Raw genomic sequence first — 24,467 nt, forward strand, 5'->3', positions numbered from 1 at the left:
GAATTTGAATTATGATCCACCTTCAGGTTCCAGCCCTCCTTCCAGCATGTGGACCTCTATTACTTCTCACAAGAGAGGGAGTTCCTGAATAACCATATCCTGTTATGGTTGGTGATTACATGAGATACCCCCAATCACCTTAAGTTCTATAATATAAATACTGTTTTTCTTAATAGATAAATGTACCATTAAATGCCTTTGGTTTTCATAAGCAAATGAGAAACAGGAGTGCTTGCACCTTCTTAAACTTTTAGAAGCTTTCTTAGAAGTATTTCCTTGCCAAAACTGAGAAGTCCAATGTCTAGATTTCTCCTGAAATCCAGTACTTCTGTAGGTGCAGCAGACCACCCTCACATTCTGTGTGGAGACAGCTCTTCATGTCTCTTGTAGATTCTTGTCAAGTGACATTGATTTTTGTTCAAGAAGTTTGTATAGCAAATACCTTTGGAAGACAGGCAGAATGTCTCCCTCAAGGGCAGATTTTTTTTTCTTGACTAAGACAATAAAGATAATGTATTTCTCCAGTGTGTATATTGGGAAGATTTGCTAGTGCACCTTTATATGATTGAGGGTTCCCTAAACTTGAAGTTCCTCAGCTCAGACCCAAACTTACTGTGGTATACCATCTACGTTTGGGACCAAGGGGAGCTAATGCGAACATAAACCTCATGCTTTCTGCTCTGCTGAGAGCAGTGAAATCTTTTGTCTCTGACACAGGAGTTCTGTGTCTTCTGTCAGCATCTGTGAAAATTGTGCCATAGGGATGTAGGGCCAAAACTCAGAACCTTCAAGTTTTAGACAAATTTGTACTCTTAAGAGTCTCAATCAAAAGACACTTAATTCAGTGATAATGTTTTTGGGAAAAATCAAAACAAAACAAAAATTTCAATTAGCCTACAAAGCCCGTGGACAAAAGTGCTTTAGAGGATCCAGGTATATAAAAGAAACAAGTCAACTAGGTCACACAAGATAAAGGAATTACAGAAGGAATGAGCAAACTGTGATGTACCTGTCCTGCATAAAGCATTCATATTTTTATACTATGCTTCTTCGTTTGCTTTTTCTCTCATTTATTTAGCATTTTCTTGTCAAATAAACTACATAATTAAGCCAAACTTGGCTTAAGCACTGGGACTGTGTGAATCTATAGCAGAAGTTTTAAATTTTGTGATAATTCTCTACGTAGCTAACGGTGCTTGTTGTTTGCAAGTAGAATAAAGAAATTCCAAGGTATGGTTTTGAAAAACCTCTTACGTCTGCTCCTCATTCTAGGTATTTTTCCTCAAAATGAAGAGAGTATGAAGTGCTCAGAAATTGTTTTCAATCCTTTACTCACACACATTCTCTTACCTTTCCAGGCTACTGCATTTGGTCAGGACTGTAGACTCCACAGTACTACTCTTAATTCAGTCTCATCGTAGTTCAGTGTTATTGCTGAAATCAGCAGTCACTTTTGAGAAGACACCTACTCTCTGAGCATCAGTTATTCCACAAGGTCAAAGCACCTGCATCAAAATGAATGCCAAATTTTTATGGTTTGTAATCAGTTCATAACATATAGTTCATGCATCACATAAAAATTTTTAGCAATGTGTAATAAATACTAATCTAAATCTATAAACTGTCTGCAAGAAAAAAATATCCTCTGTTTTTCATGACTCAAACTAATTTTGCTTTTATGCCCCTTCCACTGAAGTGAAATTTTTAACTTCAATTAGTCCTAGAGTTTCCCTCCTTCCCACACTCTTACTGCCAAAGTTTCAAAAGTCTTACACAGTGGCAATATGTTGGGATGGTGTTACAGTCATCGGTCCATAAATTTCTGAAATGTCCACAAGCCTTCAAGTATGGTGACACCCTCCCCAATTCTACTTGAATTACATTTGTGTTACAAGATCAGGAAAACAAAGGACAAGAGGAAGAGGATGGGGGGATTGGTGGGGGAGTGTCATAGTGCAGGCAGCTCTCTCAATGGATTTTCATCTTTATAATGTTTTTCTTTGTCTATTTTGGGACAGTCTAATTATAAAACCTCTTTCTATCCAGGTTTTATACTTCCTACCTATTTATGCTACTCAACAATTTCCTGCCACCTGGAAATTTTTGGCTTTGTTGTCATGTAACCTAAATAAACCTGGGATGCTTTGATACCATTTAAGGGCTCATGTCAGTATGAGATCTATAAAATATACAGGTGCACACGCATACATGTCCAACACAAATAAGATTACATTTGAAACACATATCTTTATAATAGTATTCTGGAGGGTGAGAAAGGGATTATATCACAGAAAACATAATGAAACTCAATTAAAATCCTTTTACCCATCTACCTGTAAAAAATCACAATGGCTCGTAGCAACTCTCCAGATGTCTCATCTCTTCCAACTTTCCACATGAATTGCTTCTCTCTTCACTTACCTCTCTCATATTTTACTTTGTCTCCTCTCTTCTACTGTTTCTTTTTCTTTCAGAAAGTAGTGCTAGTCTCCTTTCTTCTAAAAGGATTCATTGTCTCTCCAATTCTGTTTTTCTTGTCCTCACTTGCCCTTTAATCCCATTAGCTAATTTTGGTGTGAAATGAAGTTGGAGGCTTATTTTTATTATCAATATATTTTTATGTAAATCAAACCTTCTTCCACTGACACTGTTTCCTAATACATACACTTTGAAACAAATATAAGCTCCATAATTCTTTTGTTAATTAAATATGTATTCAATAAGTACTATATTCCAGCTGGTCCTTCCACATTAACAGATGAGTCAATTTCATTCATATTTTAAATAGTTTGATATTCTCCTTTCTTAATTCTGAGATAATCTCTCCCAAACTACTGTTAATGAATATAGGATTACTTATTTTGAAAGAAACATTTAAAGTCTATTGTATTCCACTTAATAACTTTGAGATGACTTTTAAATCCTTAGATATATTCTTTAAAATATCATACACACTCACATTTATATTTAAGTTTCATATCATAAGCATAGGTTGGTTCGTCTTCATCTATGTTTTTCATAGATTTCAAAATGCTTTTCAAAATGCATCTAGAATTTTAGACTGAGGATAAGGTGGTTATGTTTAATCTGGTGACTATAACAAAATAGAAGTTTTCAGCTATATATCTATACTCTTATAATGTTGTATCTGAATCAAAATGTTTTAATTAAACAGTATTTCCTAACTGGAGTAAAATTTCATATGTGATGTTAATACTTTTCAAAATACATCATTTTTTCAAATAAGTTTATTTTTTATCAGCCTCATCACAAATTTTAAATGCCTATGTTATAGACTGAATGTGTATGTCCCTCTCAAATTCATATGTTGAAATCCTGACTAGCAGGGTGGCTGTATTTGGACTGAGGAAGAAATTGCAGTCAAATGAGGTCATTGCAGTGGGACCCTGATCTGATGGAATTAGTGTCTCATGAGAAGAGACACCAGAGCTGGCTCACCCTTGCAGTCTCTCTCTCCCTCTTTCTCTGCATACACAAAGAAGAGGTCATATGAATGTAAAGCAAGAAGGTGGCTATCTGCAACCTAAAGGAGAGTTCTCATCAGACACCATCATGCTGGCACCTTGATCATGGACTTTCAGTCTCCAGGACTGTGAGAAGATAAATTTGTATTGTTTAAAGTGGCTTAAATAAAGGTGCTTTTGTTATAGCAGCCTGAGAAGACTAACGTATTTTGCAAACAAGTTTTTACATATTCAAGGTAAATTCATTAGCTATTAAAAACCCATTCTAGAAATTTAGATTTCTCTATGATCATTTTTTCCTAATTAGGTAACAGTTATTGTTAGAGATTTCTTTACAGATCTTTACATTAAATAAGGTTATGATAGTTTATGTATCAATGATACAAATAAACCAAAAATGCATATAAATGATGTGTAAATATATTTTTGTTTAGGTCAATGTTAGTGCATTATGAACACAATGAAATGGTGTTTGGGAAAAAGAAATGAAATGTTATTCGTGTAAACTTGACAGGCAACGCAAAAAGTCCTTAGAATTTTTTAAAGAAGCAATTGGGAATGTTGGCTTAGAGTTGTTTTGGAGAACTGAGAGAGTGCTTTTTAGTTGGTGGTTGGTTAATATGTTTTTAGTTGAGTTAATATGTCCAGAGGTCGACAGCAAGCTTAAAGGTGAATAAATGAAAAAGGAAGCACATATCAGTCTAAGATAAGAAGTATAAAATGGATTTAACCTTATATGTCAATGATAAAATAAGAATATTGGGGCCTGATAAAACTATAGATGAAGTAATGTGAGTGAGAAGATGACAAAAGAGATCCTGAGAACAAAATAAAAGAGAAAACTGTGCTGTACATGTACAAGTTATGAACTATGTTATATTTTGTTAAGAAAGCACCTTTTTAAACTGTTAGAAATGGAAAATATTCAGTAGAGCTCAATTTAAGCCACATTTGTAAAGAGGACAAGGATCACAAAAGACTGACAAAACTGTATCTATTCTATAGAAGACAAACCTATGTAGAAAATTATTATTTGCAATTATATAAAGGCTTAAAAAAAGAGTTTCTCTTCAAAACTTCTGAAGGAAATTTTCTGAAGGAAATAAAAGGAAGGGGCTTCTATGACATTGGATAAAATGTCCATTGTATGAGACACATATATATTCTTTGAAGATTTTTTTCTGTCATGTTGATCAGACAGCTTGTACAAGGGTTTACAGAAAGTAATTATTTTTTGAACACTATTGAATTCTTTAGCTATTATATAAGAAGCTATTTTGAATTTTAAATATATTATTCTTTTAGTAGCAATCTATTGCCAGGACATCAAATGTTTTGTTTCTCTGTTATATGGGACTTGCAGATGTACGGGTTTCTATAAATTACTTATTGATTAATGAGTCTTATATTCACTTATAAAAGGGAAACTTGGAAAGAAAAACTTGAAAATAAATACAAGAATAACATTATTTACACTGTAAAAAGTATACTCAAGCTTTATTAGTTTTTGTTAAAAATATAAAATAAGATCTTTAAATCTCTGAATCACTGATCCTTAAAACACTAGCAAATGAGCGTATTGCACATTTATAGGCAATGACATAGATATCATCTGAGAAGTTTGTCTCCTTGTAGCTATGTAAATGAGCAAAACTGGATTAGTTATTTTTTTTTTAATTTTATTTTTTTAATTCACATCCAAATTGGTTAGCATATAGTGCAACAATGATGTCAGGGGTAGATTCCTTAATGCCCCTTACCCATTTAGGCCATCCCCCCTCCCACAATTCCTCTAGTAACCCTCTGTTTGTTCTCCGCGTTTAAGACTCTCTTATGTTTTGTTCCCCTCCCTGTCTTTATATTATTTTTGCTTCCCTTCCCTTATGTTCATCTGTTCTGTGTCTTAAAGTCCTCATATGAGTGAAGTCATATATTTGTCTTTCTCTGACTAATTTTGCTTAGCATAATACCCTCTAGTTCCATCCACATAATTACAAATGGCAAGATTCCATTCTTCTTGATTGTTGGGTAGTTCTTTTTTTAATGTTTATTTTATTTTATTTTATTTTATTTTATTTTATTTTATTTTATTTTATTTTACTTTATTTTTTGAAAGAGAGGGAGGGTAGGGGGAGAGAGAATCTCAGTTTCTGCACCATCAAAACAGAGTCTGATGTGGGGCTCAAACTCACAAACCATGAGATCATGACCTGAGCTGATATCAAGAGTCAGACGCTTAACCAACTAAGTCACCTGGGCACCCCAAAACTGGATTAGTTCTAAAGATAGTGCAGAAAAATAACATTACAGAGGCATTCTACAAATAACATGGAGTCAAGTCTTAAACTTGAAAGACTAATGATGTACTTACTGTTTTTTTTTATTAAATACACATTCTTCTGCTCTTAATATTCTGAACTTTTAAAAGCACTTTTCATTATTTCTTAAAAGACAATAGAGAAGTATAGCCAATCATGATGTAAGTGGCAAATGCTAAATTTAAGATATATGAAAGGGACACAACAGCAGAGAATAGATTATAGCTAAGAAGTTTGTAAAATGATACACAGAATTTGTACCGTTTAGCTTGAATGTCATGGATTAAAAAAAATACTTTATTGGGGCACCTGGGTGGCTCTATCGGTTAAGCGACTGCTTTGGCTCAGATTATGATCTCGCGATCTGTGATGTGAGTTCAAGCCCCGCAGTTGGGATCTGTGCTGAAAGCTCGGAGCCTGGAAACTGCTTTGGATTCTGTGTCTCCTTCACACTCTGTTCCTCCACTGCTGGCTCTCTCTCTCTCTAGTAAATAAACTTTTTTTTTTTTTTAATATTTAACCAAGGAACAGTAAAAGCATTCCAAGAAACATGGACTACGCCATTTAAGACCTTGGGCAAATGTATTTATTTCTCTTTTTATGTCCTCCTGCATAAAATGGTTATAAAATATGTGCCCTATGTATCAATCACATATTAAATCAAAATCTCAATTAAAAAAATATTTGCAATAGTAAAAAGTTGTTTTCCAGCATCCGTTCTCCTTTTTTCAAAGCATAGGAATTTACTACATTGGTCACCCTTAGAAGCCATAGGGGTCTGTGGTAGACATTACTGGAACTAAGCAAGATCTCTTTTCTTACCAGGAAAGAGTTCTCCTTGCTGTTAAGCAAGGCCATGTGACTTGATTTAGTAGGTGGGATATAAGTAGATGGAACATGTGTGAGCAGAACTGTATTGCCAACGATCTTTGGCCATGTCATATAAGTGAGGCAAATGCTTTTGTTGTATTAAACCACTGAAACGTTAAAGTTATATTACTGCAGCATTATATAGCCTATACTGAGTGTCCTGGTGACTCATTTCACCTAGTGATTTCCTCTTACCATTATATCTTAGGCCAGTGAATTTTAAACAATTTAATGATAGAAGATGTCTTCAGTGGTTACATGTAGGCAAAACTGATTAATTATTTCTTCTTCTAAGACCATGTGGATATGTCTGGGTTCTAGTTTTTCCGTGAAGAATTTTCAACCTTCTCTTTGTTTTTTTTTTAAATATATATTTTTAAAGTTTATTTTATTTTGAGACAGAGAGAGAGAGCAAGCAAGAGAGAGCTGGGGAGGGGCAGAAAAAGAGGGAGAGAGAATCCTAAGAAGGGTCCATGCCCAGCACAGAGCTCTACATGGGACTCAATCTCACAATGGTAAGATCATGACCTGAGCTGAAACCAAGAGTGGGACGCTTAACGGATTAGGCCATCCAGGTGCCCCTCAACCTTCTTTTTGATTCAAGAAAGTTCCAAAGAGTTTTTCAGTTCATTGTATGTTGTTTTATGTTAGCATGAACAGAGAACCACCACTCTAACAGAAACTAATATTGCTGATAAACGATTCGCCTGCATTCAAATATACTGTTATGATCAAGATGCCTCATGGTATTCACATATATATAATGCTACCATATTTAATTAACTTAACCAATCTTGAGGGAATCTTTGAAACTACTGAGAGGTTTTAAAGTATTTCATTTTAAATATAGCTTACTTGATGAGTGATTCTATATTTAAATAAATTAGAAAACTGATTTGCAATACTCAGTGATGATTTCCCCAGTTATTCCTCCACATTCATTAAAGATCATCCCTCATTTTGCACCATTTCCCTTTTATATATACTGTGGTGTAAAGATTATGTTCCTTTTCCCACTTTTTCCTTTCTTTCCCTGCTATTCCAGGTCTCACTGTTCCTTGACTGGCTCACCTCCAAATACCTGTTAGTATTTCACATTAGGCACTTACTTGAAGAAAAAAATATTAACAAGTGCTACATAAATATGAAAAATCTGACTGAAATATGAAATAAATATGAAAAATATGCTACATATGCTATACAAATGTGAAAAAATCCCATTTTCTGCTTAAGTTCTATCATTTATCTGCTCTGGGAATCACTCCATTCCTTACACTCTTAGTATCTTGCTCCTCTCTCCCTCCATCTTTCACCCTGGATAAACCCAAATTCTCTAAGAGTTCAATCTCTGCATCTTATAAGTGTAATATTGGATTGGTTGTCCTACCTATCTGAGCATGTTATTGTTGTAATGAGTTTATATATTTATGATACTTAGTACAACAATTGATACAATAATCATTAGTGATTTTTAATATTAAAGTTAATCTAGTGTCCCAGCACCTGAACAACTGACTGTAGATGGAGAGAAAACACATTCCTGTTGAGGGATCTCTAAATCATCATCAAATATTTCAAATACTCAATCTACACTGCCCATAAATCTTTCATCCTTCACTATGATGTGTGCTCTCCCACATTCAATAACATCTCATTTTACACAATTTCTTTTCCCCTCAAACTTTCCCTCACTTTTCAATCTAAGTGGATGATATTGCCTTATATTTATCTCAAATATGGATATTAAAATAGGTATCTACATGGGTACTAGTGACAGGTATAACTTAGTTGCACAGTAATGACCTCATCTTCCCTGCCCCAAACGTATCAAACCACCTGCATCTTATCCATATCCTCTCCTTTCCTTCCCATGTCCCTGAACTCATGTCAGAGTCTATCCTCATTCATGATCTTTAGAATCATTGACTTTTACCTTGTCAGGGACATTTGATCCTACAAATATAGTCCCCTTTTCTGAATTACTCTTCTTTCTTCTTTAGTAGGCTGATGTCATCAATAAATTTCAAACATTGTACATACTTTTCTTAAATCTTTTAATGTTTATTTATTTTAGAGAGAAAGACAGAGCGTGAGTGGGAGGGGCAGACACAGAATCAAAAATAGGCTCCAGGCTCTGAGCTGTCAGCACAGAGCCTAACCCAGGGCTCGAACTCACAAACTGCGAGATCATGACCTGAGCCAAAGTCAGTCACTTAACCCACTGAGCCACACAGGTGCCCCAACATTGTACATACTTTTAAACATGCAGATGCACAGTAAAGTTTAAGTCACTTCTTTGAATGTTTCTAACTTTCAGGAAGTATAGTCACGGTCTTATAAAGTGTCTAATAAAGAGAGACTGAATCTGTGTTGAAGCCAGGTGAAAGGTTGGCCTGCCTTTGTGTTTCTTGGGTGAATAAACACGATATGTACCTTCTCACTGTGGCACACATTACATTTTCAAGTTCCTTCAAATGTATTTTCAGCTGAAAAACTGTCACAGCCTTATATGCCCTTTAAAATGTATTGGAAATACCGATATGGAAGAATATTTCAAGTTTATCAACCGCTCATTGTGCTTTCCAGCCTCCCAATCCTGTTGCTATGTTCCTGTGTTTCCTGCCCAGGTTTTCTTAGGGCCATTTACTAATTAAAGACAACAGGACTCTGTGATGTTGTAGATTTAATTAATTTAGAGAGTTGAAGTTAATTAATTTATTGAGTTGGCTAATATGTGGAATTGACAAAATAATTATAAATATTATCAAAATATGCACATTAATATAGTAAGAGTGAAATTCTATCAACAAATAGTTATATTTCATTTTAAAATAGAAGCAAATTAAAATTAATTTCTCTGAAAAGATTCTAATACTTGGTGAAAAGAATATTTTCACATTCTTCTGAAGTTTTCCATTAATTATACCAGAGGTTACAAACTAAAATATCAAGAAAGCAAGTCAAAGAATATAAATGAATGAAAAGAGTTGGGGATGGGGGCTATTTTTAACATATACCCTGTCTACCAATAGTTGGCATTAACTGATTATTACTATGAAGGAAAGTAAGCTCACTTTTATTAGTTATGAATTTTATATTAAAATGTATTTATTTATAAATATTGGTTGATAACTTCCTTTTTCAGGTTTCATTAACTGAAATAAGCCAAATAAAGCTTATAGCTGGACCACATATGATCTGCTGTATCACTAGTTTATAGTCTGCCAACACAACTTGCATATTAACAATTGTTTGCCTTAGTCTTATAAAACAGAAAATGCTAAGCCTGAAAGAAACAAATAACATAAAATTTCTGTCCAAAAGACCTTATTAGTAAGCAAGATACAGTCATGGGCATATCATTGTTATAAAGAGTGAATATATTCTTTCTAGTAATATTTATAAGGAACCTGCCATGTGCTTAACATGGATAGACAGCAGTGAGAAAAGCAGACAGTATTCTATATAGAATTTTCATTTGGTATGATATCTAGAATGTTGACCAAAATATATATGTTCAATGAGAAAAATTATGAAACCTAGAAATGTATATAGAATTTGCTAGGTTAGGGGAGGGTGGTAGTTGTAATATTAAATATGTGGTTTCAGGATGGTTCCTCTGAGACTGAACCTGATAAATACCTGCGAAGGATGAAGTCTTGTAATATCTAAAGAGTACTTCAAATGGAAAGGACAATTGCAAATGTCCCTAGGAGAAAGATGGCTAGTATGTGTGTCAAACAGAAAGAAGAGCACTGTGGCTTGAGTGGAGTAGGTGAGGGAGAGAGAGAATAGTCAAATAACTGGGAAGATTTTGACAGGGAGGGCATAGCATATGGTGTGTGGCTCAATATATATTACAAGGTGATAATTTCTACTAAGTAAAATAAAGCTGGAAAGGAACATGGAGTACCAGGTTGGGATTAGAGTTATTTGTAAGCAGGAGAAGTTTTTGCCACACTCTACCTACCCTTTGGTACACATGCAATATTTTAGTAACAATAATTAGTCTGATGGTATCATTCTCCATTGAAAACTACTCAACAATTACCTACCATTTCTGATTTGAGGCACATATATTTATCTTGACATACTTGGTTTAGGTGAGCTAACTCTTAGCAAGCCCTCCAGATCTATATCTTTCTACTCTTCACTACATACCATATGTTTCAGTCTAAAGAAGACAAGCTTTGTGCCTTCATAAATCCTTTTCTCAAGTACTGAAAAACCATCTTTCACTCTTGTCTACCGCTGGAGGCCCTTGGTACATTTTTATATTTCTACGGAAGCATTTTTACATATTTTTCTTTTTTTTCTTTTTTTCATTTACCCTACTCAGCTGAGATTTTCTTCAGGATTAATAGTATGCTTAGGAGACACCACTGTGCCCTACTCAAGAGTTCTTCCTCTTTTTCCTTTCTGCCTAAGCCTCTCTTCTGTGATTCAGTCTTCAAGTGTTAGTCAATCCCCTTTAATCCCTGCAGCCAGTTCTGCCCATGTGGATTGATACAATAAATAAAATATAAATAAAGTTTGTGGGGTATCTTCTAGGAGAGGTTTTCTTTACTAATATAAAGACTGAGATCTGAGAGAACCTTACTCTTTCCTTTTTTTCTTTAGGTGTTTTAAATAAGGACCTTATTCTTAGAGTTTCTAAAAACAACATGTGTCCATGAAGAGCTACACTTGGATACCCTAAGGATAGAAGAGCCTAAGATGGGAAGTACTTAGGCTTCTGATTAAATTTATGAACTTCTGAAAGAACACCTGAATACTGAACTTTGAATATCTGGTCAGGATGGGAAATAGAGATAGATAGATAGATAGATAGATAGATAGATAGATAGATAGATAGATAAATAGATATATAGAAATATATTTATCTTTATATAATTTTTAAATTTATGTGTTTGTTTATAAGACCAAAGTCCCTGCTAAAGTGTTGCCTTTTAACTCCATCATTTAATAAATTGCTTATTACTAGTTATTTTAATCTTATGTTCTAGAGATGCTCTGTCCAAAAATGTAGTCATTAGCTATATATGGCTCTATAAAATGAAAATGAAATGGGGCACCTGGGTGGCTCAGTCAGTTAAGTGTCTGACTTTGGCTCAGGTCATGATCTCATGGTTTGTAGGTTTGAGCCCCACACTGGACTCTGTGCAGACAACTCAGAGCCTGTAGCCTACTTTGGATTCTGTCTCTCTCTCTCTCTCTCTCTCTGCCTTCCCCTCCTCGTACTCTTTCTGTCTCTGTCTCTCTCTCTCAAAAATAAATAAATATTAAAACATTAAAAAAAATAAAATCAGCTTAAAATCCATTAAAAATTCTGTGTAACAAACTAACCACCATTTCAAGTTCTCAGTAGCAATGTGTGGCTTGTAAGTATTTTGTAACGCATAGTACAGATATAGAACAATTCTATCTATTCATATATTTGCATCATACAGCACTGGGGCAGAGATTTCTGTTTCCTGAACTCTCGGTATAACTCTAGTTGATCTCTATTGTCAAACAATTATAGTCATTTTCTATGTATAAGTACTGTGTCAGCATCATCCAGTTCATCCACAGTCTTGGTAGAAGACAATTATTCGCTTTAAGAAACATTAGAAATAATTTTTCTGGAGTAAATGTGTAAGAAGAAGTCTTTAGGGCATATCAGCTAGTGAGGGACAAATACATTACATTTAAATTGGTACCAGAATTGTGTATTTGGCACAGATGTTCTACAGTGAAAACCATGTCACTACTGTACTTTAATATTCCATATAAACCTGCATTTTAACAAATCTGAAGAACCACAGTTCTTTTTCATTGTCAATGCCAAGCCACCATAACTCTTGTGTCCACTGACTGCCGAGCAGATAGTCTGATTGTTTCTTTATAATCCTATAATCTGCCTTCATCTCTTGTTACGGTACTCTCTCAAAAGCAGGATTTGATACAGTTTTTCCAAATGAAAGCTGGGTCTATTTGTGAGTAAACAGATTGTGTAGTACCATTAGAAGGCTGCTGCTTATCAGATTTAACCAATTCTATTACCTGAGTGTGTCAAATTATGCAACAAATCCCCTATGGTACTATGAATGAGACTACCCAGTGAATTGTACAGTACCAGCCTACATCATTATTAGTTTCTCAATTACTTCTTCCCCCATTCAACTGTGCATTGACTTACTTTTGTATTCCATTGTTTTGTTATGGCTTTAGTAAACTTTTTCGCTGAGAATCTGCTAGTTCTCTAAGTAGGTGTTCAGAATGGCTTCTGCAAATATCTCAGTGTCCTATTCATCAGTTTTCTCACCTCATCAGAGGCAAATACACAGTATTTAATGACATGATCATTATTAGAAAAACGTATGTTTTAAAAAGTGAATATGATAAGAAAGCAATCACTAGGGAAATAAATGCATCTATAGATCAACAGATAGTGTTGACAAATGAGTAATAGGTCTGAAATGATAATGTAATTTTACTACATTTAAAAATATGAAATCTTGGGGCCACTCAGTAGCTCAGTTGGTTAAACATCTAATTCTGGACTCTGGTTAAGGTCATGATCTCACAGGTTGTGAGATCCAGCCCTGCATCGGGCTCTGCACTGACAGTTTGGAGCCTGCTTGGGATTCTCTCTCACCCTTTCTCTCTGCCCCTCCCCCACTTGCATGTTCACTCACCATCTCTCTCAAAATAAATAAACTTAAGGAAAACACAAAATCTTGTTAAGCAAATAGAATATTCCCTTTCACTGCTTCATGTCGCACGTAGATTCACATATCCACATTCAAAATATTGCTGTGATCATTAGGCTGTTCTTATTTTTAATTTACTTAGTTTCTATTTGCAGCCTTGCACAAAATAATCTCATAATGTGATTTGGCATTCTTTGATCTTTGTTCCACAAAGCATTTCTGCCCAGTGAAGTAGATCATGATGTGCATGTTACGGTTGCATTCTTTGACTTCAAATACATGAAGTTACTTCTCGCATAATCAAGGCACTATTGAAGTTTCCTTTGAGTTTGCTCTTGCACGTGTTTTCCGTCCAGCTAGAACTCTTATCAGTGAGCTCTGAGGCAGGAGATTCTGCCTGTCAGCTTGCCAGTTACCAAAATGCATACTTCAGACTTAAGCTGGAGAGACACTGCCTCTGAGTTCTTCTTTTTTCAAACAACACAGAAACTAGGCGGCACAGTTACCCTTTATTATGCACGATGCTATGAAATGACACGGATATAGGTGATCTATGAGTATCTATGAGGAAAAACACATAACTTACCATTTAAATTTCACTTTGCTTAGTAGTTCAAGTACATACGTTTTATAAATTAAAAAAAAGCTACATAGCATCACTCATATGGTGATCTAAGGCTGGAGCAGTTTTATCTTTCTGTGAGTTTAATTACATAAGTATTATTTTCTCTTAAATGCAAATGCATCTTTTAGATAAATATGCATCTTAAGGATTGGGAAATTAGGTGCCATTAAAAACATACTAATAAAAGGAATGAGACACTATTCTCAGTTTGTTTTGTATTATTGAAATGTAACATCCATCACTATAAAACTGGAAATGACAATTTATATGTTATTCTTTGTAGTACAAGCTATGGGATGATACTAGAGGTACACATTGCAATCTCATGTAAGGATAAGTCTATTTAAGAAGAAAGGTTTTTCAGGGCACTTAGGTCGCTCAGTTGATTAAGCGTCTGACTTCAGCTCAGGTCATGATCTCACCATTTGTGAGTTCAAGACCCACATCAGGCTCTGCGCTGACAGCTCAGTGCCTGGAGCCTGCTTCGGATTCTCTCTCTCTCTCTCTCTCTCTCTCTCTCTCTCTCTCTCTCTCTCTCCCTCCCTCCCTCTCCCTCCCCCACTTGTGCTTTCACTCTCTCAAAAGCAAATAAATAAACATTAAAAGAAATTATAACAAAGATTTTTCAATATAGCTTTCATTTATAGGTATTTTGCCTATACACCTTTTAGCCCCTACATTTTGCAGAGTTAAAGAAATTCATTTTGTGGTTTTTTATAACTTTTTATGCACCCTCTCATCTTTCCATCATGTTCAGAGTCAGAAGAAATAAATCTAGAAACCTATAAACACTGATGTAAGAGACCCTAAGTAGAATATGTACTACCTGCATTTATTGACGTCTATAATAGAAAGTTATTTTAAAAGTATGTGTATCTTCCCACACCAGTGTGGATAATTCCTTAAGAATTACAAACTTTATAGAGAAAGGGGAAAAATCCTTATCAGAGTTTAAAAATTGGATCCTATCAGTATTTCCTAATTCCAGTAAACTCTCACATGGCAGTAAACACGAATTTAAGTTTCCTCCATGCCTTTTCATGGCTTGATAGCTCATTTCTTTTTAGTGATGAATGATATTCCATTGTGGACGTACCACAGTTTATCTGTTCACCTATTTAAGAACATCTCTGTTACTTTCAAGTTCAGGCAATTTTTAATAAAGCTGCTCTAAATATCCATGTGCAAGTTTTTGTATGGACATAAATTTTTGCAATCTTTGGTTAAATGCCAAAGAGCACGTTTGCTGAATCACATGGTAAGAGTATGTTTAGGTTTGTAAGAAACCACCAACTATTTTCCAAAATGGCCTTACCATTTTGCATTCTCTCCAGCAATGAATGAGAGTTCCTGTTTCCTCACATTTTTGCCAGCATTTGGTGTAGTCAATATTTCAAATTTGGGGCATTCTAATAGATATCTAATAATATCACATTGTTGTCTTAATTTGCCTTTCCAGGATGACACATGGTGTGGAGTGTCTTTTCATATGCTTATTTGCTAGCTGCATATCTTCTCTGGTGAGGTGCCTTTTAAGGTCCCTTGCCCATTTTTTAATCAGGTTGTTTTCTTACTGTGAATTTTTAGAGTTCTTATATATTTTGGATAATAGTCTTTTATCAGGTGTGTCTGTTACAAATATTCTCTGCTAATCTGAGGCTTTTCTTCTAATTCTCCTGACATGATCTTTCACAAAGAAGTGTTTAATTTTAATTAAGTTTATCTTATCAATTATTTCTTACATGTAACATGCCTTCTGTGTCATATCTAAAAGTCATTACCATACTCAATTATCTAGATATTCTCCTATATGTCCTCTAAGAGATTTGTAATTTTGCGTTTCGTATTTAAGTATGTGATCTATTCTGAGTTAATTTTTGTGAAGTGTGTAGGCATGTCTACGTTCTTTTTTTACATATGGGTTTCTAGTTGTTCTAACACCATTTGTTGGCAAGACTATCTTTGCTCTACTCCATTGCCTTTACTCCTTTTCAAATATCAGTTGGCTGTATTCATGTGGTTTTGCTTCTGGGTTCTTTGTTCTGTTTCATTGATCTAGTTATCTCTTCTTTTACCAATCTGCACTATCTTGATTACTATAGTTTTATATTAAATCTTGAAGTTGGGTAGCATCAGTTCTTCAACTTTGATCTACTTTGATTCCATGTTGGGTTATTCTGGGTCTTTGGTCTCTCAATATCCACACTGTAACTTTTTGGTATTTTGATTGGCATTTCATTGAATCTGTAGATCAGATTGTGAAGAACTGACATCCTGATAATATTGAGTCTTCCTTTTAATGAACATGGAATATCTCCCTATTTTTTTTTTAGCTCTTCTTTGATTTCATTCATTGGAGTTTTCTAGTTTTCTTAATGTAGATCTTCTACATATTTTGTTAGATGTATAACAAAGTATTTCATTTGGGGGATGATAATGTAAATAGGATTGTGTTTTTAAATTCATATTCCATTTGTTCATTACTGATATATATGAAAAAGATTGCCTTTGCACAGTAACCTTGTATTCTGCACCTTGTTATAATTGTTTATTTGTTCCAGTAAAATTTTTTTTTCTGAATTTTTTCAGTGTTTTACATAGGCAATCATATCATCTGTAAATGAAGACAGTTTTATATCTTCCTTCCCAATACATATACTTTTTCTTTCCTTTTCTTGCTTTACTGCATTAGCTAGAAATTCTACTACATGTTGAAAAGAAGTGGTGAGAGGTGACATCTTTGCTTTGTAACTGATCTCAGTGGGAAAGCTTCATATTTCTTATCATTAAGTATGATGTTATTTGTAAATTTTTTGTAGATATTCTTTATCAAGTTGAGGAACTACCCCTTTCTTCCTAGTTTATCAAAAATTTTGATACTGAAGTGGTGTTGTATTTTGTCAAATGCTTTCTCTGTATCTACTGATATGGTCATGTGATTTTTCTATTTCAGTCTGCTGATGTGAGGATTATTTTAATAATTTTCATATGTTGAACCAGTCTTACATACCTTGGAGAAATCCCACTTGGTCATGATGTATAATTCTTTTTTGTTTATTTTTGGTTTCAGTGTGTTAATATTTTTTTTTAGGATTATACCCTCACTTCTTGAGTGTATGTCTAAGAAAACCTACTGGAAACATTATATCATTCACTGAACTTTGCTAATTGAGGATATTTCTAAATAGTAAATTATCTTCTTAAAAAAATCTATTGATGGGTCGCCTCGGTGGCTCAGGTGGTTAAGCATCCAACTTCAGCTCAGATCAGGATCTCAAGGTTCGGGCGTTCAAGCTTCACGTCAGACTCTGTGATGACTGCTCAGAGCCTGGAGCCTGCTTCTGACTTTGTGTCTCCCTTTCTCTCTTCCCCTTCCCCACTCGTGCTCATGTTTCTCTCTCTCTCAAAAATAAACATTAAAAATTAATTAAAAAATCTATTGATATCAAAGAATTTAAAAATATTATTTGAGCTTTTTTGCAACAGGCTTGCTGCCACAACACAGGTGTTATGAAAACCTCTGCTAAACCTAAACCATAATGGGAAAGGAAAAGACTTATATGAATATCATCATCATTGGACATATAGATTCAGGCAACTCTTCCACTACTGGTTATCTAATCTACAAATGTGGTGGGACTGACAAAAACACTATCAAAAAAATTGAGAAGGAGGTTACATTGTGAACACGATGTCACCATTTATATCTCCCTGTGGAAATTCAAGACCAGTAAGTATTATGTGACCATCACTGATGCCCCAGGACACAGAGACTTTTTCAAAAATATGATTACAGGCACATCTCAGGCTGACTGTGCCATCCTGATTGTTGCTGCTGGTGTTGGTGAATTTGAAGCAGGCTCTCCAATAAAGGGCAGACCCGTGGGCATGCCCTTCTGGCTTACACGCTGGGTGTAAAACAACTTATTGTTGGTGTTAACAAAACAGATTCCACTGAGCCGCCCTACAGCCGGAAGAGATATGAGGAAATTGTTAAGGAAGTAGCACCTACAACAAGAAAATCGGCTACAACCCTGACACGGTAGCATTTGTGCCATTCTCTGGTTGCAATGGTGACAACATGCTGGAGCCAAGTGCAAACACACCTTGGTTCAAGGGATGGAAAGTTAACTGTGAAGACTGCAATGCCAATGGAACCACACTGCTTGAACCTGGATTGCATTCTGCCACCAACTCATCCATCTGACAAGCCCTTGTGTCTGCTCCTCCAGGATGCCTACAAAATTGGTGGTATTGGTACTCTCCCTGTGGGCCTTTTAGAGACTGGCGTTCTTAAACCTGGTATGGTGGTCACCTTTCCACCAGTCAGTGTTACAACTGAAGTAAAGTCTGTTGAAATGTACCATGAAGCTTTGAGTGAGCCTTTTCCTGGGGGGACAATGTTGGCTTCAATGTCAAGAACGTATCTGTCAAAGATGTTTGCCAAGGTGATGTGGCTGGTGACAGCAAAAATGACCCACCAATGGAAGCAGCTGGCTTCATGACTCAGGTGATTATACTGAACCATCCAGGCCAAATCAGTGCTGGATATGCACCTGTGCTGGTTGGTCACACAGCTCACATTGCCTGCAGATTCACTGAGAGAAAGGAGAAGACTGTCATTCTGGCAAAATGCTGGAAGATGGCCCCAAGTTCTTGAAATCTGGTGATTCTGCCATCATTGATATGGTTCCTGACAAGCCTATGTGTGTTGAGAGCTTCTCTGACTATCCTCCTCCAGGCTGTTTTGCTGTTCATGGCATGAGACAGAAGATTGGTGTGGGTGTCATCAAAGCAGTGGACAAGAAGGTAGCGGAGCTGGTAGGGACACCAAGTCCTTCCAGAAAGCTCAGAAGGCTAAATGAACATCATTCCCAGGACCTGCCACCCCAGTCTTAATCAGTGGTAGAGGAAAGGTCTCACAACTATTTGTGTCAATTGGACCTTTAAGTTTAATAGTGAAAGACCGGTTGATGATAACAATTCATTGTAAAGCCTCCAGAAGAGGAGAATGTTTTATGGACCATTTGTGCGTGTGTGTGTGTGTGTGTGTGTGTGCAGTTTTAAGTCATTAGTTTTTAAAATCAGTACTTTTTAATGGAAACAACTTGACCAAAAATCTGTCACAGAATTTTTAGACCCATTAAAATAAAAGTTTAACGAGAAAATAGAATAAAAATATCACTTGAAGGTAATTTTACATAGAAACACATGTAGTTAACAGTAGCAATGTGGGGGGTGAGGTCTTTTTTTGTTGTTGTTTTTTCCTTTTTGAAAAACAAAAAAATAGATGATCAGAGATTCTAAGGCATGAACTTAAAAATGAAGGGTACTGGTGTGTCAAGCAAAGTACTCTGTATCATTAACCTTAAATTTGGGATCTATCCCAAATGGATCTTGAATAGACAAAAAGTCTTTTGTTTATTTCTTTTAAAATTTTTATCAAAATATTGTATGACAAATAAATATATTTTAGAAAACATTTGGTCAAAAAGGGCTCTTTCATTATTTAGAAAAGGGATGCTGGCTGTAGGACTAAGAAAACGCATAAAGCAGGTGAATCTATCTCATTTCCTCAATGGTCAATCACAATTCCCCAGATGCTAACTCTGAATTGTATTTGCCAACACATAGTAAGATTAAGGATGTTTGGCTTCTTTAAAAGACTGTAGAATTCCTGCCACATAATGAAAAGATTGTAGAATTCCTGCCACATAACAACTATACAATATGTATTATTTTTCTTCTCTGTTGTCCATCTAGAAAACAAGACAAAAAATCACCTACCCTAAATGCTGCATTTTCCTTCACAGAGTAAGTCCAGATACTTGTCAAGATGGTTATCATGCAAAAAATACACAAGCTTAACATTTCTCAGGTCAAAACACAGAGTAAGTGATAATACTAGGGGCAGATAATTAATTCTCTCTGTATTTTTTTATTTAAATGGAATAGGTAGTATCAAGTTTAGTAACACTTATCTATATAACTTGATTTTGTTTTACTTAGTAAGCCATAATCTTAGAGGACAATAAAACTATAGTTTATCCTTTCTTAATTAATTTTGATAAAGAGAAGACATAAATGTGCAACTATCTTAAGGAAGAGATTTGTTTAAATGTTTCCTTCCATTATCAAGAGAAATATTAGTTAAGATAATGTAAAGATATTTAATTCAGGTACAATTTTTCAAAAATACTCATAATGCACCTCTACCACTGACACTAGCAATACTGAGAACAGAGTATGTCATCACAGGCTATTGTGTCTCCTCCTACAGATAGTAATAAAGATTATAAATCATATACAATGTTGCTATGCTATGCTATGAGGAAAGTAATTGGGAGTTCATGATTCACATTTCTGATGAATTTCAAATCAATGATATTGCCCAAAGTCCATTTTATGTGCTGATATGAACATATGTAATCCTATTTCTGACAGAATATTACATTAAATAATAAAACAAAATTACAAAGAACTTTGTCACATATGATTAGGGTCTCTGTTCTTACATAGTAATTCCTCAGTTCTTATTTTCTTCAGTCATTTTGTCTTTCAAAGCATATTGTAGAATTGTGCATTAAAATTTCATAGCAATTAATTCATCCCTATGGATGAATAATATATATTCATCACTTTGTAATCATTACATGTGTTTTCTGGAACTGTGCATATACATGTAGACATACTTGAAATTCTGTATACTGTTACTAAATATTGATGTCTTACAAAGGTCATAATATTTTTTGTATCATCTAATGCTTAAAGAACTTAAGGAGGTGCCTGGGTGGCTCAGTCGGTTGAGTGTCCGACTTCAGCTCAGGTCATGATGTTAGGGTTCGTGGGTTCGAGCCCTGCGTCAGTCTCTGATGAAAGCTCAGAGCCTGTAGCCTGCTTCAGGTTCTGTCGCAGGCTCTCTCTGCCCCTTCCCTGCATGTGCTGTCTCACTGTCTCTAAAATAAATAAACATTAAAAAAAATTAAAAAAAAAAGAACTTAAGGATTTAAAGACAAGATATTTCCTTCATGTTTTATAGCCATGATAGAAAAATATAGATACATTCATTGTTAATGTCAATGTGTACTAAGTATATTTATAAAACTATGTTTTCAAAATTGCTGGAAACACGTTAGTTTTTAAAAGTCTGATCACATTAATGATTGCAATACAATGCAATTTAAAAATATTTAATAAACTAACATGCCATAGAATTCTCTAAACTTAATCCGTTATACTTTTTGTTTTTAAAAAACAAGCAATTTATATTTTGTTAAGTTGGAACAACTGGTATTTGTTACTTCTGTGAGACTTTTACTTCATTCCAGAAAATTGATATAATTAGGCAAATGTGATTTTTCTCTACATGTGTTGTTAGTGATGATAGTTCCAGGAAAGATTTCTTTCTATGAATATGGGCAGCTGAATGAATTTATTTTAAACAGCTGGCAAGGCTGGTTGCAGCTAAAGTTTTCCATTATGTGACAAGGAAATGCCTCAATATTTTGTTCAAGATGGACCTTCCAACATGTTTTGCTAAAGGCAAATGTTAATTTTATTGTTCTCTCATACTCTAGAACCTTGAGAAAGAAACAGGTATAAGTCATTATTCTAAAGCAATGAGTCCCTCACCAGCATCACCTGTAACACCTATATCACTTAGGGAATTCCTAGAAATGTAATTTCTTGGGCCCACCTCATATGTACTGAGGTGGTAGAGTCTGAAACAAGACCCAGCAATCCGTGTTTTAACAAGTCCTCTGTGTCATTTTACTGCATTCTAGAGTTTGAGAACCACTGTTCTAAAAAGATAGCATGCATGATACATTAGGTAAAATTAAATTTGCGTACTTACATCTGGCAACACATTTAATAGAATATTCTGTATTCTATATGATTGTATTTTTTTTATTCCAGTGACATTTGAGAATGTTATATAGGAAAAATTATTAGAACTTAGTCCCCATTGGAGAGGAAAAATTCCCCAGTAATTATAATTGGGTAAGAGTTTCTGGAGTACCAAAACCAAAGATGTATAAGTAGACCATTTTGTTCTTAATAAGCATGCCACAGCCCTTTGATTTTAGTAAATGAAAGCAGTATAGCATAAGCATATGATATGAAAATTTCAAGCCTGACAGTTATTAAGCAGAAACTTAACAGATAAAAATATCATATAGATAATTATTTTCTATATTTAAGCATACAGAACTATAATCTTGAACCAAATAATTATTTTCACCTATCTTCACTGAAAGCACTCTATGTCACAATAAGGTTCAGTGTGATTTCTTGGATTGGAAAGGAAAATCACTTAAATTAAAATAAGCTTTAAGTAATAGAACATCCTAATTTTTTGTGACTCTTGGCCAGATTTGAACTTGCAAGTTACTTAATTCTTGAAAATACCTTCTTCACATATTTATTTTATAACTTAAAGCATAGTCAATAATATTGTGCCACACTTATCATGATATTTTGTAATATATAATTAAATCACTATGTTATACACCTGAAACAAATTTAGTATTATAAATTCACTATAGTACAGTTAAAACAATTTTTAAGAAAGAATATCTTCCTTTAACTTCTGTTTAATACCCTTGATAATTTTTTAGCTCTCTAAATTTTACAATGACTCCTTTGATTAGTTGTTTTCCTTTTTTCACCATATTTAGGGCTTTTCAAGGCTTAAATCTTTAGTTTTAGTTCTTTTATTTTTATCCATACTTTATGACTTAATACATTATAATACATCTCTGCACAGAGATTTGATTTCTATATTCCCATTGCAAAAATGTCTTCTGAAGTTTGAAATTTTGCCTCCAGTATTAAGATAATAGTTATCACTTATTTAAGTGTACTATGTGGTAGGCAATACTTGTATTAAGTACCTATGTTATCTCATACGACCCTTGAATCCTGTAAAATAGGGGAAAAAAACAAAAACCAATGATCAATCCTGCAACCCATTCTGCTTTCCTATCAAGGATTTGGGGGGTGGGGGGTAGGAGTGGAGAAGATTCTTGGATTAATCATTGTGTCTCTGTGAATGGATAAAGATGTGGTATATATACACCATGGACTATTACTCAGAGATTAAAAAGAATGAAATCTTGCCATTTGCAATAATGTGGATGGAACTAGAATGTATTATGCTAAGTGAAGTAAGTCAGCCAGAGAAAGATAAATATCATATGATTTCACTCATATATAGAAGTTAAGATGAACAGAGGAGAAGGGAAGGAAAAATAAGATAAAAACAGAGAAGGAGGCACACCACAAGACTCTTAAATACAGAGGACAAACTGAGGGTTGCCTGAGGCGTATTGGGTGGGAGAATGGGCTAAATGGGTGATGGGTATTAAGGAGGACACTTGCTGGGATGAGCACTGGGTGTTATATGTAAGCAATGAATCTCTAAATTCTACTCCTGAAACAATTACTACACCGTATGTTAACTAGTTTGGTAAATAAAATTAAAAAAAATCATTGTGTCTCTATGTAATATGTAATTAGGACTAGTCTTCTATATGTTCATTGATATTATTCTCAAATCATGACAATAATTTAAGTTTAGAATATCAGTAAACATACAGAAGTTTTCATGTATGCTCTCTTTCCCTTTATACAGATTCTTTTTTTATTTAGAATAGTTGTAGATATCCAGCATTCTACTATTTTATTTACCAAATATTTCCTTATGAGACCTTTGTTAAATATTGTAGCATGATGGCTTAAATTCAATTATAGTACAATTCCATGAACAAGCAAAGATTGGGGAAGAAGAGCATGTTTTTCATTCATTATGGTAATAATCTGGAAAATTTATATTTGATATAATTATAAGAATGTTGAAGTTTTGGCCTTTTTTTGTAAAAACAAAGAGTAAAAGCTCCTAGGCAGTATCAGAACATTCTACTTATGAACCTTGAGGATATGGCCTCTTTCAACTTGAGAGATGTCATGTTGCCAAAATCTTTGTATGATTCTTCTCTTCGTAAGTAAAAGATTAATCTCAGCTAGTCTGTTAAAGCCCTGTGTTTATATTCAGGGATGCTTAGAGCCACGGTGCTGACTGGTCATTGGCAAAGTTGAATCACTAACTACTGATTAATATATCCCAGGGTCCAAAACAGACAAGGGGATGACCTGTACCAACATATCAGAATTGTTTATGGAAAATGTCCAGACCGATAATTTGTACCCCTCGTTTCTGTTATATTCTCGTGGTTTCTGTTTTTGATCCTGGTAGTAGTCTGGTATATAAGCTGTGTGACCAGAAATGTATAAAAGACCGCTCCTCAGATGAGCCCGTGGGTTCCCTGAGTCCAAGATATTTCATACATGTCCTGGTGGTTCATGATCCAAAGATAAAGCATGTCCTGTATAACAAAAAGAATCTTGGCAGCTGTATTTGGAATTCTTGGACGTCTGTGATGGGTGCTTGTGCTTTATTTATCTTGCCGTTCTG

At 34.6% G+C, this 24,467-nt stretch overlaps 1 pseudogene; it reads left to right on the forward strand.

Moving 5' to 3' along the window:
* Nucleotides 1-17,510: 17,510 nt before the first annotated feature.
* On the forward strand, nucleotides 17,511-18,858 carry LOC106985943 (elongation factor 1-alpha 1-like; annotated as a pseudogene).
* The last annotated feature ends 5,609 nt before the right edge of the window (nucleotides 18,859-24,467 follow it).

This window comes from Acinonyx jubatus, chromosome A1, assembly GCF_027475565.1.
Source record: "Acinonyx jubatus isolate Ajub_Pintada_27869175 chromosome A1, VMU_Ajub_asm_v1.0, whole genome shotgun sequence".
Taxonomy (NCBI): domain Eukaryota; kingdom Metazoa; phylum Chordata; class Mammalia; order Carnivora; family Felidae; genus Acinonyx; species Acinonyx jubatus.